Source organism: Pogona vitticeps, chromosome 1 (genome assembly GCF_051106095.1).
Source record: "Pogona vitticeps strain Pit_001003342236 chromosome 1, PviZW2.1, whole genome shotgun sequence".
Classification (NCBI taxonomy): domain Eukaryota; kingdom Metazoa; phylum Chordata; class Lepidosauria; order Squamata; family Agamidae; genus Pogona; species Pogona vitticeps.
In genome coordinates, this window is record NC_135783.1 from 321,462,694 (window position 1) to 321,479,242 (window position 16,549).

Below are 16,549 nucleotides of genomic sequence, written 5' to 3' on the forward strand. Positions count from 1 at the left end.
GTTAAGGTACTCAGGACCAGTGTACCCAACTTGCAAAGCAGAGTTGTCACCATACAGTACTTACACAAGTACTACAATTCCTCGTTGCTGGTCAAGGCAGGACCTGGTTTTAGTAGCACAAAACCTCTGAGCTAAAAACCCAGACAGTTGGTTGATGAGGTTTGTTTAATTTATTAAAAGAAGCAGAAGGTGGTGGGGGGTGTTGAGATATAAGGCAAAAGGTTCCAAAAAGTTTCAAAGAATCCACCGAAGCAACATGCAGGTTGAAAACATACTAAGGCAATTCAAGAGTACCCACTAGAAAATAACAAAGCTAAACTAATCTACCTAATATTTCATATATTAGCGAGTCAGTATAATTCCGAGCCATACACAAAGTGCATTGTTTTCAGGCATGGCAGGACAGCAGCTGAGCAAAGCCTCCCTCTTTAAGCCAGGCTGAGCCATCTAACCAGATTTCTGACCCCTTCAGATAACCTATTCCAGACTTTCTAATCAACATTCAAATGCCTCAATTGTTCAGGAAGAAGAGCACTTTCTGCTCCCCTTTCACACAGCTGTAATCTTCCCTCAATTTGTATGCCTCCAGGGAGGAAGCAAACTGGCTTTGATGTCCTCTCTGACAAGAGATAAGTTGTAGGTGTTATTTTCCCCTTGGTACTTAGCAGACACTGACCCCCAACTTCTCTGCCAGCTTCTCAAGAAGAATCTCAACTTTTCTAGATGGATTCCATGTTCCCCTAGTTTCTCAGTTATTAAAATAAAGACCAGCCCCTCTCTCATGTCAAACCCTGAGCTATGATACGCTGTAGAAGCTGGCTGAAAGCAGTTCCAGCCTTATAGCATCTGCTGTTTTACTCCAAGGTTCGAAAGGACTTATTTATCCTTCTGCCAACTAGCTAAGTGTTGTTTTTTCATATTGAGGATTCCTGACTTAATACACATGGAGTACTTTCAGAACTTGGGGGAAATGCATATAAATTTGCAATAAAGAGAACCATACAAGAAACAATACTAACTGAACCTTGTGAAAGTTTTTTAAACCATAATTTGGAGAATTTTCTAGTCAACATGGGCAGAACAGACAAGATGGACGATATTAAGAGGTGATAAAAAAATTATCCCCACAGAGATGCATTCTTCAAAGCTTCTGTATTCAGGCTGCAAGCAGGAGCCAGTTGTTTTTTCCAGTGACTAACTGCCTACCAAAAGAAAACTAAAGACAACATGGGGGATAATCATACTTCTTTTACTGCTTATGCCAGCTCTGCTTCTAACTGTGAAGCTATCCATCTCCACTGTTCCTGCCCCAAGAGGCTACTTCCATAGCTTCCACATTTCTCTGTACAGCCACCAGAATTAGAAACTGACTGTAAATCCAAACTATTGTTTATTGTTTGTTACATTTCTATCCCAGATGCCTAGAAATCCACATGTTGCAGAATAGGAAGGGTTATGTTGGTGCATTGTGGCTTTACAGCATGTGGTGCTGCTGGCGGATACCATAGCAACCTCATTGGTGAGGAGTATTCTGCTTTTCCTGGCCCGATGGTAAAACAGATTGGAGGTAGGGTAGATTTTGGAAGCTATCACATACATGATTTTTGTTGTGACTGTGCATCATTGGTAACCAGAGCAATATCCTTAATTCTTTATCTGCTGCAGTACTCTGGTCTCTTTGCATTTCTGGGTATCAGATTTCTCAGGTTTATAGTATTAGATTAGCCCCTGTTTTGTCTTTATACATGCCTCAGCCTTAATAGAGATTTTTTTTCATCATGTTGTTCAGATAGCAAGAGTGGGCAGGCCCTCTTGGCCTAAGGACCAAATTCTATTTTAGGTAAGATTTTGACAATAGGGAAGAGAGGGCCAAAGGATGGGTTCAAAAATACCAGCATAGTTCAACTTCATGCCCTTGCAAACGGGATAGCTTAGGGGGCTGGAGCATCTTGGCCAGAAACACTGTGCCCCCGAGGGAACAGCCGAACTGCACAATCCCGAAGCGTCCCCAGAAGAAGGGAGTGGTAAACACTTCTAAGTCCTCTAAACCTAAAAAAAAAACCTCTGGGAAAGGTCATCATAAGTTGTTGTTTTTTGCTGCCGCTGTAAGAGACCTTCCAGTGCTTTAGAAGGGGAATAAAACATACAAGGGCATGGAAATCATCCGGTGGGATGATGTCAGGAGAAGGGGTGTGGCACTCTGAGACCTCAGAAAGACTAGATTGGGAATCCCTCTCCTAATAGGATTTCACACCATGATGCTAAATAATGGCCAGTGCTGGAACAAGCGTGCATTGATGCTCTTTTCTGTTCTCTTGGCAGTTGGTTACTACAGTTCAAGGAATGTAGGCTGAGTATCCTGCAGGTGCAAAGGGCAGTTAGTAAACCAAAACCTACTTATGAGCCCTTGATGCTTAGATCACCCTGAAAAGGGTTGCCATAAGTCAGAATGGGTGTGATAACACATCCTTGTTGATGTTTGGATATCTATCCCTCCTCTCCCCCCACATGAGATTCAAGGCAACTCATGTTAATAAAATAAAATCAATAATTATAAACACAACACAAGATCAGATACTAAAATAGAATTACACCGAAGACACAATAAGAAGTATAGCTCTTGAGGCAACTGCAGAACCCAGGCAATAAGACGTCTTTTCTTCAGCCTGGCAAGATTGAGACAACAGCACTACGTACTATGCCTACTGGTGAAGTTACAAGAAGGGGCAGATGGGAAGCAATGTAGCTTTACTAAGGAGTTCCACAGTTTGTGAGCAGCCACAGGGAAAACCTGTGCTTGTGTGGGAGGGAAGTCAGCCATGCCCTCATCTCAGGACTGGTGATACAATAATACTTTGGAACATAATAATGTTCAGTTTGGCATAGATCCATTAGCCTCCTGTACTTTTTCATACCCATAAATGTTTGGCAGCCAGAATTGTTCTTCTGTGGTGTTTAGATTTCTCGGCCTTGCGTGGGCGTTGGTTATCCTTCTGACCAATGCCGAAGGCTTTCACGGTTGTTGCTGGTCTGGTGAGGAAATTGGATGTTGATTCCATGAGGTTCCAGGTTGTTTGGCCATTGTGGGGTCCTGTGGAGTTTATCTGTATTGATCCATGTTCTTACTTAAGCATAGCTCGTAAAACCACTGGGGCTTAGCTTACTTCAGCTTTACTACTAGTTCTGAACCCTCTGTATCTCCCGCAATAAACTGAATGGGAACAGAATCCTTTGCACATGGTCATTTCCTTAGGAAAAAAACAGACTGTCCTGGGCTTGTTGCCCAGCAAGCTTCTAGGGAGCTTGTCACTCACAGAAAAGGTTCCTACCTTCCATCAGGAATACGGGAACCACCCTTCTTTTTGTTTTATAAATTAATTGGTAGTAGAGGGCTATAGCTCAGTGATGTGCAGAAATGCCACTTTGCAGGCAGAAGATCACAGGTTCAATCCCTGGCATCCCCACGGGAAACACTTGTGTAAAGGGAAGTAGGGGAGGCCTCTGCATGAGATTCTGCAGCAGCTGCCAGGCAGCCTTGCTATACTGCCAGTGAGCAGGAAGGGCTTTCTTCTCCTCCTCCAAACCTGAATTGTGAAACATGGAATACTTTCAGCACTTGCTTTTTATTTGTGCTCTGTCTCTCCCAAAACTCTGCCGGTGGTCGGGGGGGGGGGAGGAATCCATGTAAATTCTGGAATCCTTGAAATACAAAAAAACTCATCCTTAGTGTTAATTCGTACTCTTCACCTTTCACTTGTGGGACTTCAGCTCCAGCATTCCTGCTTAGAAGAATAGATCTACTGCTTGGCTGCCGCTGTATATCTCCTTTCTTGTATGTCCCCCTGGAGTGCTGAATTGTCTATGGTCTGTTTAGAGATGATGATAGATCTACATTCTCTCTCTTCTCAACACCTGACCATACACAGTTATGTGTTTTCCTCATAAGCAAGGGAAGAAGGAAGCCAAGTTCGGACATAGTTGATTGATGCTTATAGCTATCGCTAATGAAACCTGTTCAATATCCTTTGCTCCCCGATTGATTGGACCATGGTACATTTGCATTTGTAGTTATGGTCGTAGTTGCCCGTTATATCTGTGATCATGTACAAGGACCAACTCTGTACAAAGAAATAACTGTTTTGCAAGAGATACTTATCTTGAGCCTTTAATCATATTAATTGTATTTCAGTCCAAACAGAGAAAGTAGCAAGGATTCTTGTCTAGACAGGTAGATTCCTCAAACCATTCAAATTGGCTTTTTCAAACCATATTAAGAGCTATCAGTTGTCTAGTTTCTGTGGTTATATGAGTAAATGGATTTCAGGAACTGAAGATTTCACCGGAACTTAAGGGAAAGACCATCCTTCATATGGGGATTATGTTGATTCAATCCAGCACAGAGATGGGGGGAAAACTGTAGTCTGAAACTCTTGAAGAACCACTGCTGGTCCATGTCAGCTGTACTGAGCAAGATGAACTGAAAATGTGACCCAGTGCAAGGCAGCTTTCCCTGTTTCCAGAGAAATCATGCTGTTTTAGACTTTTTAGGTCTCTTGTGTGCCATTAAGAATTACTTTGCTGAATCAGATCAAAACCCATCAATAGACCATATGCAGGTGATGGCTTTACCTTCTTGTGCATTACTGGTACCTAATCATCAGATTGCTTGCAAAACCAGGCTAAGATGCTGCCATGATATCAGTTAAGGCAGCAGTCTCCAACCTTGGGCCTCCAGATGTTCTTGGACTGCAACTCCCAGAAGCCTTTACTACCACCTCTGCTGGCCAGGATTTCTGGGAGTTGAAGTCCAAGAACATCTGGAGGCCCAAGGTTGGGGACCACCGAGTTAAGGGATACCTCTAGCCTGTCCTCGATAGGAAACATGGTCATTGAGTCTTGCACGCTTCCCCCACTGCTTCTGACTCCCATTTTCTTAGACAAGTAGTGGGGAACCTGTTGATTAACCATGCAACCTTCAGCCTAATTTAGGGGTGAGTCAGCTCCAGAAATCTCAGGGCCAGTTTCCAGTCCACTGTGGACTGCTCCAGATCCCCAAAAGCAAAGGTGGAAGTGGCCAGACATCCACTTTCAATTTTGTGTTTTGCTTTTGTTTTTTTAACTTTTGAATTTGGGGTGGGCAAAACACAGTGTTGGGTACATGCTATACATTGTTTTAAGCTAAATGTTCCACTTCTGGAGGCTCCCAAGAGTTGAAGTACCTGGGCTTTGACCTTTCTTCCCCCAGTGGGGAATTTGAGATTTGGGGACACCAGGAAGCCAAGAAAGGAAATAGCCCACAGGCTTCAAGATTCACATTTCTGGCCAAAGTTCCAGCTACCTTCCACCTAATTTCCTGAGGTCTGCAAAAGTGAGATCCCACATGTGGAGGTTGTTTTCTTGCAATGTTGTCAACCCTACCCAGATTTGGCTCTGGTCTCATCCAGTCTTGCTTCTCGCACTGCCTGATGCTTCCCATGTTGCATATGCTGTTGAACAGATTACCGCTCCTCTGAACGTTTGTGGCATTTTTAAAAAAGTTTCCATGTCCTTAGACGTTTTTTGAACTTTAGCCCACAATGGCTTTATTGGCTGTGGGATTCCCAGCAGTACGGTCCCCATGTTCCACACTCTCTCTGCCTGTGCTATAGAGAGAAACACCCTAAATTGAGAAGGAACAGACACTCTTTGAAGGATCAAGAGTTCCAGATTTTTGCATTTTAGAAATCAATTATTAGGAAGAGCGAAAATCTATTGGTTCCTTGTTCACAGTGCCGTGAAACTGTCTTACAGGAATTCTTCATTAAATTCTGAAGTAAGTTCTGGATTACTTGACTGTGAAAATAACTTGGCACAGCTGTCACTGGTGCTCAAGAAGCAGCTTCTTACCTCCTGGCCTATCCTACTTCCCTGATGCCATCTTATAATGAGCCACCTGTAGAAGGGAGATGTCCTTACTCAGGATCTTTAAGAGACTCGTGGGCAAGTGAGGCATTTGTGTTGAGATATAGATGTGCTACTGTCCAGCCGCTTGAGAAAAGGTGCCAGAATTGTAAGCCCTTTAAGGCTGTTATGTCAAAACCAACTAAGAGTCTTGTGGCACCTTAAAGTCTCATAATTTTTGTTTAGTGTGTGTTTTCATGAACTATAGGTCATTTCATCAGACGTTTACCTTTATAAAAAGAAGTACATCAAGCCTAATAATCTGAAAGTGACAGGTCCATTACAGTCTGTGCAGCCCTACGTACTGTGGTGACCAATGGTGGAGCATTCTCTCTCTCTCATGCTGTTTAACCTTCTCATCCACATCCCGTGCAGCAAAAAGAGGAAGACTCAAGAATGGCAGTCTTGGATCTGGACTCTTGCATGAGGAACAATCTCCCATGCAGGCCAACAATTGTCAGAGAGCTAGCATTCAGGCCATTTGTCTCCTTCTGCGATTTGGTCACTTCTGTTCTTTTCTAATTTCAGTTTTCCACTCACTAGGGCAGGGCAGGCAAAGTATAACCATCTGGATATTACGGGACTGCAGCTCCTAGCGGCACTAGCAACCACAGCCAATGGTGAGGAATGCCAAGCGTTGAAGTCCAACAACATCAAGAAGGATCTACTGTGCCCCTTATGGTACATCTAACGCTTAAACTTCCGATCAATCAGGGGAAGGACTTTCCATTACCATATGTGTGTTAATTTGCTCCTCCATGTCAGAATGTTCTTGTCACTTTCCGATGACACTTAAATCATCAATCTTTGTCACTCGTGCATCTTCATTCCCACCCGCCTCCTTCTTGTATATAAATGTAAGTCTGCAGAAGCTCAGGCATTTGAAGAAGAAAACGGCAGTGTGTGAAAGTTGATTAGAAAGTTATTTTAAAAAGAAGACTGCTTTTGCTGCAACCAATTAATTTTGGGAATCCTCACAGTTTTATTTTGTATAAACTTTCGTGGACTTCTCCAGATACATGGAGTAAAGCTGAAGTTTAATGCATCGCCTGTATCAGAGAAAGGAAGTTTGTTTACACTTGAAGTAAATAAGTAAACGTGATCAGCCATTTCTCAAAAAAGCAGGACAACAGCTTTCTGTGGGTTTGCCAGAAACCAAGTTTTTTTCCACTTTCTTTATCCTTCCCTGCCATTTTTCCTACCTTATTTTTTGGAGGCTTCCTGAAACGGAGTCAGCCAAGCAAAGAGGGATTGGGACCCAGCTAGGTTACCACTTGTCAGCCTCCAAAAAAGGAAAGTCACCAGATGCCCACTCAGAAGGCAGTCGGATCTCTGGGCCAGATTATCCAAGAGTACCTGGATATGTTTCAAGGTTCTGCAGAGATAGTGGGGCTATGAAGGGTGCAGCTGGCATGGCCAAGGAAAACAAAATACCAGCTTTTTTAAATGACCTTCAAGCAACCTGGATGACCTGATTGATATTTAAAGCAAAGCATGCTGCTTCTATACCGCCCCCATAGCACTTAAAGCACTCTCTGGGCAGTTTGCAATTTAATTATGCAGACTACACACTGCTTCTCCCCCACACACACACACACCACAAGCTGGGTACTCAATTTACCAACCTCAAGCCAGCTAGCTGGGGTTGAACCCAGATTGTGAGCAGAGTTTTGGCTGCAGTGCAGCTGTTTGTCCACTGTGCCACAAGGCTTCTCTGAAAGGTATCTACACAGGTAGGGTACTGAATAGCCAACTCTGAACCAATGGGCATGTACCAGGTGTCAGCTTCCTGTATAAGCTAGCTTGGTGTAGGCCATATGTGCTCCTAGCTACTTCTGCCCCTAAGCTTCTGATCTTGCCCACTGCCCTCAGATCCCCCAGAATTGTCCATGTGTTTCTTTGCATCAGTCCCAAGACAACACCACTTATGGAACAATGTATCATTTTCTTCTGACTTTACTGATTACTCTGGTTGCTGTCTAGACCAGTGGTTCTTAACGTAGGCAATAATGCCCCCCAGGGGGCGATTTCATTTTTCAGGGGGGTGGTAGAATAAAAAGGGGTGGTGTGGGGGCGAAAGAACAGAAGGGGGGCGGTAGGGGGGCGCTGGAGCGAGCCAAACCTGTGAAGGTGACTGCAGCTGCAGTGCTGGCAGTAGATCCGGTGCTGCTGCTGCCGCCAGATGATCCAGCTCTTTCTACCTGCCACATCCCGCCTTTTTCCTTTAGGGGAGCACTGAGTGTGGATCGGGTGGAAGGAAAGGGTCTCTTGGGTTCTCATCCTCGCCCCGTGAAGCGCTGCCTCGCACCCGGGTGGGGAGGGAGGGTAGGTAGGTAGGTAGGTAGGTAGGTAGGTAGGTAGGTAAGATATCATCACCTCAGGGAGGGGGGTGATGATAACTTCCTCAATGGCTCAAGGGGGCTTTTCTTTCAAAAAGGTTAAGAACCACTGGTCTAGACTACAGAGAACAGCACAAGATGGACCCAACCCCAGTGCGCTTTTCCTGTGAGCAACCAGTTTAGCCTCTCCTAATGTGGTGCCCACATTACGGGAAGTGTTAGTAGTTGTGATTCATCACAACTGGAAGGCACCAGCTTGACAAAGATGAAACTAAATTCAACATCTTGGATTGCCAGAAGCTTTCAACCTGGAAATGTTATCGTAAGGAGGTTTATACTTCAAGAGAAGGAGTACAGTACACTTTTTCAACTAGGACTTCTCTCTGTTTCCCAAGCGTATTGTGCAGTGAAGCTTAGCAAGTGGCTGCTTCTCAGTGAGAGCATCCTGGTTATGAGATGTCCTTTCCAGAAAAAGTTCACATGACACCTCTTTTGTGCTCTTTTCAGTTGATGACTTATGTTTGTTTATTTACTTGTTTGCTCTCCCAGGCTTTTAAAGTGCTCATTTGTGGGTTTTATTAATAAATATTTGAGGATGTTCGGATTTAAAAATTTTAAGGCCTATCTGTGCTGATTTTAGTAATCTGCCTCTGCTGTGCTTTAGATAACTGTGTTTACATCTTTTTGTTCTTCGCCTATTGGCAGTAGGAGGTCATCATCATTGATACATTGATTCATGATATAGTAGGGCTAAACAATGGTGTTGTGTTGCAAACAAACCAGTGCCTAATGTTTTCCAGGCAATAAGTTCTTCTCCTTCCTGCACTTCTTTTCCCATTTATTTTACCTTGAATGACCAGCTCTAACAAACGATTTTTTCATGGAATCATAGAAAAGTGAAGTTGGAAGGGGCGTACAAAGCCATCAAATTCAAGCCCCTGCTCAATGCAGGAATACAATCAAAGCATATCTGCCAGGTGATTGATTATCTAAGGTTTTTATAAATTCTTATTTTATTTTATTTTGTCTGACTGAAGCATTCCGTACTTCTACGTGTTTTGTGATTTCTGGGTCTTATTTGTTCATTTTAATCATTTAGTTTTGTACTTTGTTTGTACTTCTCAATCCAGTCTCAATCTTAGCTTCCTTTAATAAATCCACATTCTTCTTTTTTTCTAGTTGCCGCTGTTAAACTCCACAATTTCATGTCATACAATAGAAGCAAGAATACACCACACTGTGCTAGATGTATTCTCAATTCCAACTATAAGTCTTTGTTGTGTATTCTAAAACTGTTACTTTTAAATACAATAATACAAATATAATTTAAGTAGATGATATTAGGTAATTATATTTTTCATTGCTTAGACATTTGTGTATGCTATTGTCTGGAGAACCCTGGATATTGTATACTATTAAAATATCAAAGATAAATATTTTTAGAGCTAGTCATTTATGAAATAGTAAGGGTAAAGTGGAATATTTGTGGCAATCTGGTGCACATTGGCTTTTTAGGTGTATATACAATCAATACCATTAAAAGCTGTTGCACAAAAACCCAAAAGAGTGCACCAGCTTAATCTGTGCCACTTCAGCGAGTCTTGAAATGTGATCTCAGATATTAGTTGGATTAATTACGTATACTGTCCTTCTTCTGAAGCAAATGGCCAGCATGAGCCATGGGGAGAAACTAACCATACAGGAAGTGTGATTTTCCCTGTATTCAGCATTCTGATTTTCAAAGAGCTTTTGAAGTCAAAGCAATTCCTGTCCAAATAACCTGTGTACCCTCAGGGCATTTCTGAAAGACCTGCCTTTTGGTTACAGTAGTACTCTGCTTCCTGCTGGTTTCAAAGGGATCTTTCCAGATATTCATGAAATGGGTATTCTGTTTAGGAATTAGGAGTGTGTATAGCCTCTGTCTGTACCCTGGAGGCTCAAAGCATGAGCTAAAGAGAAGGTCCATGACTTGCTTAGGCAGGATGGAAGCTTATTCCTTTAAGTTAGGGCAGGGGTCTCCAAACTTTTGAGGGTGACGGCCACATTATATACTTTCAACATTTTTGAGGGCTGAAGGAACATGCGCATGCACACAACGCCCCTGCATGGATGCTTGCCTGCCTGCACACACCCCTGCCTGCCTGCACCTCCACATGCACAGATGCACACCCCCTGCACGCACACACGCATGCACACACACACAGCATAGGAAGAGGAGGGAAGGGATCAAAGCAGGATCAAAATGATCCCCCAGCCCAGCTGCCTTTGCAAAGGCAGTGTGGCTGTAAAATGGCTTGTCTCCCCATTTCCTTTTCTTCCTATGCTACGCATGCAGGCAGGTTGGTGGGTGGGTGGGCTGGCAGGAGTGTGTGTATACACACACACCCTCCTTCAACCGTCAAGAATGTGGAGTATATATGACGTGGCCCTCTTGCTGAAAAGTTTGGAGATCTCTGGTTTAGGGCAATCTGTACTTGAAAGGTGTAACATTGAAATGAGCAGTGAAGGTGATGAATCATGACATCAAACAGTTAAGTGCTGACTCATTACTTCTGCTGCTTGTGTTAGGATGAGAAAGATTAGAATGGCTTAGAGCAATGCCAGCAAGTGGTATGTTGTTTTATAAAGTATATTTCCATGAGTTGTCCAAAGCAGCTGAGGCTAGCATGGGTAGAACCCCATCCATTGGTCTGGCTTGGAATGGTGTTGCTGGTCACAACAGTAGGTAGCTTAACAATAAGGGTGAGGAACATACTATGGCTAAGTCATTGTGCAATTCCTAGCTTCCTTCACTATTAGCTGTGCTGGAAGTTGCAACATCTGGAGAGTTACATATTCCAAACCCTTAAAAAAAAAAAAAAGCAGGGAAAACAGAATGAAAAAAGATTATTTGATTCTGTGGCTGGAAAACAATTTCAGGTTTGTGTGGACAATTTGAGATATGCAAAGTTCGTACACACTTAGAGTCTGTTCACAAGATCAGTTTAATACCCATAGGTCAAGAGTGAGGCTAGCAAGCATGTGCCCATTTTTACTTTTCCACTTGTGCACACTGTGGAGATCAGGCCATGTCATCTGAACAGGAATAGAGAATTCACACTTCTTAGGGGGGAAAAAGTCTTCTCCCTCTAATGTTAAACAATACATCCTGTGGTTTCAATTGGAGATCTGGATGCAAGTGCTCGGTCCCCATGCAAGGACTCCACTGCTTACCTTTGGCTGGATTGCACCCCATTTTTTAAGTAACACTAATAATACAAGAAGGCAGGACCATGATTTTATAAACTGTGTTTGAAAGATCAGCTGGGGCAGATAACTGCACATTCTAATGAGCACAATACCTAAAAAGTTTTTGCTGCTTGCTTTTTCTTTTCTTTTATATTTTATCCGTGTGTGTGTGTATTCTAGATATTTTAGATAAATAATTCTAAGGCTGTGCAAGGAAAGAAAAACTTATTGGCTAGTGCATCATTTTGACACTTTAAAAAAAATGATGCACTTGCTGATAGATGCTAATTTCTTTAAACAAGTTTTGTTATCATTTATGTCAATTGTTTATCTCCCTTGTGACTCAAACGGCTGTTGGTGACTTGAAAACAAATTTTAAAATCTATACAAGAAGTAAGATTGAGAAAATTAAAACAATATTTCAAACTGAATAGCAGTGAAAACAACAAAAGCAAGAGCAGCAGACACTAGACTACTGTCAGACCAAAACACACCACCAGCAGCGTATGTCAGAGTTCTATGCAAGTTCCCGGATTCCGTTAGCACTTTAAATATACAGGCTTCCTTCTGCTATCCTATCCAGGGACGACCACAAAGTATGACATAGGCTATGTATTCAGAGTGGGGTGAGGTAGAGGGAATGTGTGGGACAGGGTGAGCAGCCCATTCCTCATTCTTAAAAAGCAAAAGCAAAGTGTGCTGCTTATATACCACTCCATAGCACCTAAAGCATTCTCTGGGTGGTTTACAAGTTAATTGTGTAGGCTATATATTGCCGCCGCCACCCACCCACCCCGGCAAGCTGGGTACTCATTTTACCAACCTTGGAAAGACAGAAGGCTGAGCCAACCTTGAGCCGGCTACCTGGGACCGAACGCCCGGTGGTGAGCACAGTTTTGGCTGCAGTACAGCAGTTTAACCATTGCATCACAAGGCTCCTACCCTAAAAGGCTGAGTTTGTAGTTTGGGGAAGTTGACAAAAAGGCAGGGATATACAGTATGTTGAATGAATAAGTCTTTGTCATATGGTAGAAGTGGTTTCTGTGGCTTGAAGTGTTTTTGATGTTCTTAGATCAGTGCACCAGCTGCAGCCATGCCTGGATAGAGATAGCCTTACTTGTCCATCAGCCATGCTTTGATAACTGCCCAATTGCATAGGAGTCAAGATGGTGGGATATGTACCCCCAAATATCTGGAGGGCACAAGGCTGTGGAAAGTCGATTCCCAGCTCTAGTCATCAACTAAGCTTTGGGACTCCATGCTTGATGAAGAGAGCATGCAAGAAGATGTGCAAACAAGTCTGAAAAATGGAAAGAGCCTCTGACCACGTGGCCTTCTCATAGCAGCCAGAATTTCTCAAGATTCTGGCATGCCATACACTGAGCTGGCATCTATATAAAGCTCTAGTGAGATGGGCATCCATATTTTAGGAACATAGGATTCAACGCAGGAAATCCACACAGGTAAAAGATTCTTGATGGGCAGCCATCATTTAAAAACCTCCAGCAAAAGAGTCCATCTTTTGAGATAACATGTTCCATTGTCAGCACCTCTTATGTCAGGAAGTTCTTAATGCTTATTTGGAATCTTTGTTCTTGTAAATTGTATTCATTGGTGTAGGCCTTATCCTCTGGAGCCAAAGGAAACAAACTTACTCTGTCTTTCACAGGGGAGCCCTTCACAAATTCAAAGATGCCCATCGTATCATCCCACAGTCTTTTCTTCTCTAGGCTATGCATTTCCAGCTTTCTCAACTGTTCCTTATATGACCTACTTGCCAGACCTTCTGCCATCTTGGTTGTCTTTCGGTGGATTCATTCCTCCTTCTCAATATCTTTCTTGACTTGCAGTTTCCAGAACTGGACATGGCACTTCAGATGAGCTCCCACCAGAGTAGGCCTCACAAGTGCAAGAGAAGCAGCAGCAAGGAAGGAAAGTGTGTTTATTCACCACAAGACAAACAGTTTATCTGTACCCAGAGCACCAGCTGGAACCAACACACAGCTCGTTCAACCACTTATGTGCTGGTGGTTCTACTGAACGCCATCTGAATTCTGAGCCCAAGGTTTTCATAATGCCAGAAAGCCCCTTATTTGGACTGATCCAAAAATGCTCTTTAGTAATGTTTGTGCCTCAAAAGAACCTGTTTGATGGAGGCCGTTGGAAAAGCTCTCTTAGACGCTCAATCTGCATCATACATTAATAAGCATTGCTAAGGCAGCTCTCAGAGTAAAAATCTCAAGACTGACTCTTGCTTTCAGCTCTTGCTGTACTGCTGGGAAATGGCTGATGATGCCTAATAAACCTGAGGATTACATATTCCCCTTGGAGCAGAGATGAAGATGTTGCAAAGAGAACAATATGAGTGTTTCTGGGGGAGGACATGCAGACAGGAGGGAGGCAGGAGTGCCAGTGGAGGAATGTATGGGAAAGACATTATTGCAACAGATTTTTGTGGAAAGAGAATATCCCGTTTGTGATTATTTACTAGAAAACTCAAGGAGGAGGTTGTTTTATCATTTGCCCATAGCATTTTACCAGGGATATTCTTTTGAGTAACATCCTCTTGAATTAGAATGGACCCTAGATTGTTGTGCAAAGGCTTTCAGATTCCATGCCCTAGGTGGCTGACATTTATTTCATTCCTCACTACCATCAACAGATGCTGAGAACTTTTGTTTTTTCTTTTTTTTTCTTTAACTTTTTTCTTCTTTGCGGCTTTCACAAGGACTTAATGTGCAGCCTTAAACCTTGCTGAGCAAGATACTAATTCTGTATCGTGAAACAGTGTTTCCCTAAGAGGGAAATATGGTTCTAGTTCTAAGCTTACTTCAGTCCATACTTGGCAAATGATCTTGCTTTTTTATTTGTAACAGATCTGTTGGAATCTAGCATGGTTTTGTTGGTATGTTTGATGCTTCAGGCACAATGGCACTGGAAGATCTACTTGCCTTGGATGAATAATGTTGTCATAGGAGGAAATAAGTGTCTGCCTTTAAGTGTTTCCTGAGCCCTGTATACTAGATGAGAAACTTGTGGCCCTGTAGATGTTTTTGGAATCTCGGCAGTCCCTTGCTGTTGACTATGCTGGTTGGCACCAATGGAAGTTGTAATCCAGCAACAGCTGGAGAGCCCAGGATATCTTTGCAGTAACACAAAACATAACAAGTCTTTGAAAGGGGGGAAATGACTTTTGAATTGCAAAATATTATGGTTAACTGGAGAGACTGATGTTTATTTCATTCTTCTCCACCATCAGCAAATGGTGAGCACTTTCCCCTTCTTTGCAGCTTTCACCAGGACTCAGTCTGCACTGTAGCTGTTCAGAACTTCATTGAAAATGTGGCATTTGAATAGCAAACTGTTACAGCTAGCTGGGAAATGTTTCATATGTTAACCCCTTTTGGTTGCGCCCAGGCACTATCTTCCCATCTAATGGTTTCAGTGCTAAACCACCATCCAGTGAGAGGGGTCAGAACTTCGAATATATATTGGACTAGACTTCCCAGAATTCCACAGTTGTCATGGTCGGTGACCATGCCAGCGACAGGGCCCCTGGAGTTGTAGTCTCTCCCAATGGTCATTTTTCAAAGTTCTACAGTCGCTGCCCTGATCCTGCAAGGCTCTGATCCATCACTTGGATTAGGATCTGTCTGCAAAAGGACAGACACAGTCCCAAGCAGGTCTTTATGTTTAATTTATATGGAGGTGGTACACTTCCCATTACATCTGGAAAGCTCTTTGTCCTTTGTCTCCACTACAGCACATCAGAATGTGGTTGAAATGATAGAAACATGGCAAATCTCAGTCTTGAAACGGAAGTCACATTCTAACACAAATGCAGAAGCAAGTGATAACCTTTTTAGACCACTAAAAAAAAAAGTCAAACAACAATCAGTTAGCTTCTGATGATAATTCATCTTCTTCAGAACTTGTGCACCAAGTTCTTATGGGTAGGTCTGAAAATTATATGCTTTTATTAAAGTCTCAAAGTTCCATGGTCATTGTTGCGACCAGGTAGTTTCTTAAATGGATGCAGATAACAAAAGGCTTGTGGAGGGAGGGTGTGGTTTCAGATCACATTCTGCTATTTTTAACTCAGTTTCTGAATCCAGGATCTTTAAATATAGTGTTTAACAGTCTGAAGTGCAAACGCCCTACTATCCAGATCTATCTGCACTGTGAAAACTAGAAAAGTTGGTTTTCCTCAGGAACAAGAAACGATCTGGATTACAATGTACAGGGCTGTTGCTTAAACCAGGGATTGGCAGCTGTGGCCTTCTATATGATTTTGGACTACAGCTTCTATAATCCTTCAGTATTGACTGTGCTAATTAGGACAGTCAAAAACCATCTGGAAAACTACATGTAAACTATTCTCCCCATCCTGTTCTCAACTTCTGATACAGTCTCTTTCCCACGACAATGAGTTGTTGGAAAGCTTAACAGTGTTCAGCTGAGGTTTTTTCCAGGTTCGATCCATGTTTTATCCAACAATTAAGTACACATGAAATTGCGGGTGTCATTTTTATTCAGGGGGATAAAGGAATTACAGTATCATAGGCAAAAGTGCCACAGTCTTTTGCTTTATTCCACCACCACCCTTTAATTCTGTCAATAAACTCCGAAGTTGGTACACATGATTGAACTGGATCATATCTGTTCTGTTCCTATCCTCTCTCATATGTGGGTATTTTTTGTTCTTTAATTCTTGGCTTCCAGTGAATACCTATAGTGTTGTGAATGTTCATTGTATGCTGCTGCAGCTGAACTAATGACTTGCCCATGCTTATTTCCATTGTCTTTTCCACCCCTTCTTCTGTAAGCATAGGTCTTGAGGATTTGCTTCTCTTCCCTCTTCCTCTACGGGTGGGAATGTTTTTGCTTTTTGTCTCTTTTAAAAAGCCTAGCTCCTTCTGTACATGTGGAGCAAAGATGGGAATGATAGTCTGCATGTTCTCCCACCCACCCACAAAGACAGGCAATAGGCCTGTGCACATCCTCTGCTAGGAAACACAGTTGCTGGAGACCAGCGGTGGCTC

The 16,549-nt window shown here is 42.7% G+C and overlaps 1 protein-coding gene across 20 annotated transcripts in view; it reads left to right on the forward strand.

Moving 5' to 3' along the window:
• The window catches only part of TMEM63C (transmembrane protein 63C), a 104,021-nt gene that overhangs the window by 5,262 nt on the left and 82,210 nt on the right, over positions 1 to 16,549 (forward strand). The window lies entirely within an intron of this gene.